A 3,109-nucleotide genomic window follows, 5' to 3' on the forward strand; every position below is an offset into this window, starting at 1 on the left:
TTGAATTTAAGATGTCAACAATTATTTAGTGTGTAATTGGTTGCCATTAATCATACTAAAATAGCATACAAAATATATGTTTAGCTATTTATCTTTAACACAAAGATTGTGTGAAAATATTGACTATAACAATGTAATAAATCACTGTCGATATGAAAGCAATAAAAATATTATGGCATAAATGTACAATAATTTATGAATTACTTAAATTTACAATTTTTACTCACCCAAGTCCACCTGTGCCATTTTTCCAACAGCATTTGCTAACTTTATATCTTTGTGTCACATTTTGGTAATTCTTGCAATATTTCAAACTTTTTCATTACTGTTAAGTTTGTTTATAGTAATCTGTAATAAGTGATCTTTGATGTTACTATTGCAATTGTTTTGAGGCACCATGAACCATGCCCATAGTCACACGTCTCTCACATTAAATCAACAGCAAAAAATGATTAAGCTTAGTGAGGAAGGCATGTTGAAAGTCAAAATATGTCAAAAGCTAGGATTTGTGTGTCAAACAGTTAACTAAATTACGAATGCAAAGTAAAAGTTCTTGAAGGAAATTAAAAGTACTACTCCAGTCAACACACTAATGGTAAGAAAGAGAAACAAGCTTATAGATGATATGGAGAAGGTTTTAGTGGTCTGGAAAGAAGACCAAACCAGCCAAAATATTCCCTTGAAGCAAAGTGTTACCCAGAGCCAGGCTCTAACTCTTTAGTTCTATAGAGGCAAAGAGAGATGAGGAAGCTGCAAAAGAAAAGTTTGAAGCTAGCAGAGGTTGGTTCATGAGGTTTTTTGTTTGTTTGTTTGTTTTGTTTCTCAATAACATGGACTTAGAGTTTATTATAAAATACAGTGAAGGTATTAATAAAGAATAAATGAAAATGAATCATAAAATAATAACTTGTACTTTAAAATGCATTAAACTCAAGCACATGTGCACACACACACACACACACACACATAAACACAAAACAAGATGTGGGATTCTAGTTCCTTAGACTGTAAGCTCTTTGATGACATAGCCTGTCTTTTTTTTTTTTTTTTTTTACATCTCTATTGGAGTATAATTGCTTTACAGTGTTGTGTTAGTTTCTGCTATACAACAAAATGAATCAGCTATATGTATACATATATCCCTGAAAGAAACTGTCTCCATAACATGAAAGTACAAGGTGAAGCAACAAGTGCTGATGTAGAAGCTGCAGCAAGTTATGCGGAAGCTCTAGCTCAGATAATTAATGAAGGTGGCTGTACTGAACAACAGATTTTCAATGTAGACAAAATGGCCCTAAATTAAAAGAAGATGCTATCTCGGGCTTTCATAGCTAAAGAAGAAAAGTCTATTTCTGGCATCACAGCTTCAAAGGACAGGCTGACTCTCTCACTAGCTGTTAATGAATCTGGTGACTTTAAGTTGAATCCAATGCTCATTTACCACTCTGAAAATCCTAGGGCCCTTAAGAATTGTGCTAAATCTACTCTGCCTATGTTCTATAGTCAAGCCTGAATGACAGCATGTTTGTTTATATGGTTTACTGAATAGTTTAAACCCACTGTTGAGACTCACTGCCCAGAAAAAAAGAGTCCTTTCAAAATATTACTGCTCATTGACAATGCACCTGGTCACCCAAGAGCTCTGATGGAGATGTATAATAAGAGTAATGCTGTTTTCACGCCTCTAACACAACATCCTTTCTGCAGCCCATGGACAAAGGAGTAATTCTGACTTTCAAGTCTAATTATTCAAGACATACATTTTGTAAAACTGTAACTTCCATAGATAGTGATTCCTCTGATCTGGGCAAAGTCAATTGAAAACCTTCTGGTAAGTTTTCACTATTCTAGATGCCATTAAAAACATTTGTGATTCATGGGAAGAGGTCAAAGGATCAACATTAATCGGACTTTGGAAGAAGTTGATTCAGCACTCATGCATGACTTTGAGGGATTCAAGACATCAGTGGAGAAAGTAATTGCAGGTGTGGTAGAAATAGCAAGAGAACTAGAATTGAAAGTGAAGTCTGAAGATATGACTGAATTGCGTCAATCTCAGGATAAAATTTTAACTGATGTGGAGTTGCTTCTTATGGATAAGCAAAGAGATTGGTTTCTTAAGATGGAAACTACTCTGGTAAACATAGTTGATAAAGCAGTGGCAGGGTTTGAGAGGACTGACTCCAATTTTGAAAGAAGTTCTACTGTGGGTAAAAAGCTATCAAACAGCATTGCATGCTCTGAAGAAATTGTTCATGAAAGGAAGAGTCAATTGATGTAGCAAACTTCATTGTTGTCTTGTTTTAAGAAATTGTCACAGCCACCCCAGCCTTCAGCAACCACTACCCCAATCAGTCAGTAGATATCAACATGGAGGCAAGATCCTCCATCATCGGAAAAATTATGACTCACTGAAGGCTCAGATGATGCGTAGCATTTTTTAGGAATAAAGTATTTTTAATTAAGGTATGTACATTATTTTATTAGACATAATGGTATTACTTAATAGACTGGAGTTTAGTGTAAACATAACTTCTATATGCACTGGGAAACCAAAATTTCAGTGTGACACACCTTATCATGATTTTCTTTTTATTGTGGTGGTATGGAAGCAAATACAATATATCTCCAAGGTATGCCTGTTAGGCTCAGTAGTGGTGCACAGATTAGTACCTAGAAATCACCAGTCGGTTCTACCACAGGCCATGCCATAGAAAACTATCAAAAACTCATCTAAACACTAGTTTCTGAGTCAGTATTCATATTAATATTTTTCTCTGGAAATGTTATAGTGATTTAGTCCAAGTCTGACACATTTTTAAGAAGGGGAAATGCATAATTATATTTATTTCTCAAATTCAGCTTTTATGTGGATATCATAAAACATGATAAATTGTATACTATTAATCTTGGACTATCTATAGTTATAGTGAAATGTATTAATTGCTTCTAAAATGATGAATAATCAGGCAAAAAGAAGAAAAACTTTAATTATTCCAACGGAAAGACAGTTTCCCTAATGGTAACCATTTTAATGCCATGATGCAAACATATGTTTAATCAGTTTTTAAGTGATTTAAACATATTAAACATTGTAAGGAGTCCAAAT

The 3,109-nt window shown here is 34.0% G+C and overlaps 1 pseudogene; it reads left to right on the forward strand.

Moving 5' to 3' along the window:
* Positions 1-397: 397 nt before the first annotated feature.
* LOC130829870 (tigger transposable element-derived protein 1-like) lies at positions 398-2,434 on the forward strand (annotated as a pseudogene).
* Positions 2,435-3,109: the final 675 nt, after the last annotated feature.

This window comes from Hippopotamus amphibius, chromosome 10 (genome assembly GCF_030028045.1).
Source record: "Hippopotamus amphibius kiboko isolate mHipAmp2 chromosome 10, mHipAmp2.hap2, whole genome shotgun sequence".
Lineage (NCBI taxonomy): Eukaryota > Metazoa > Chordata > Mammalia > Artiodactyla > Hippopotamidae > Hippopotamus > Hippopotamus amphibius.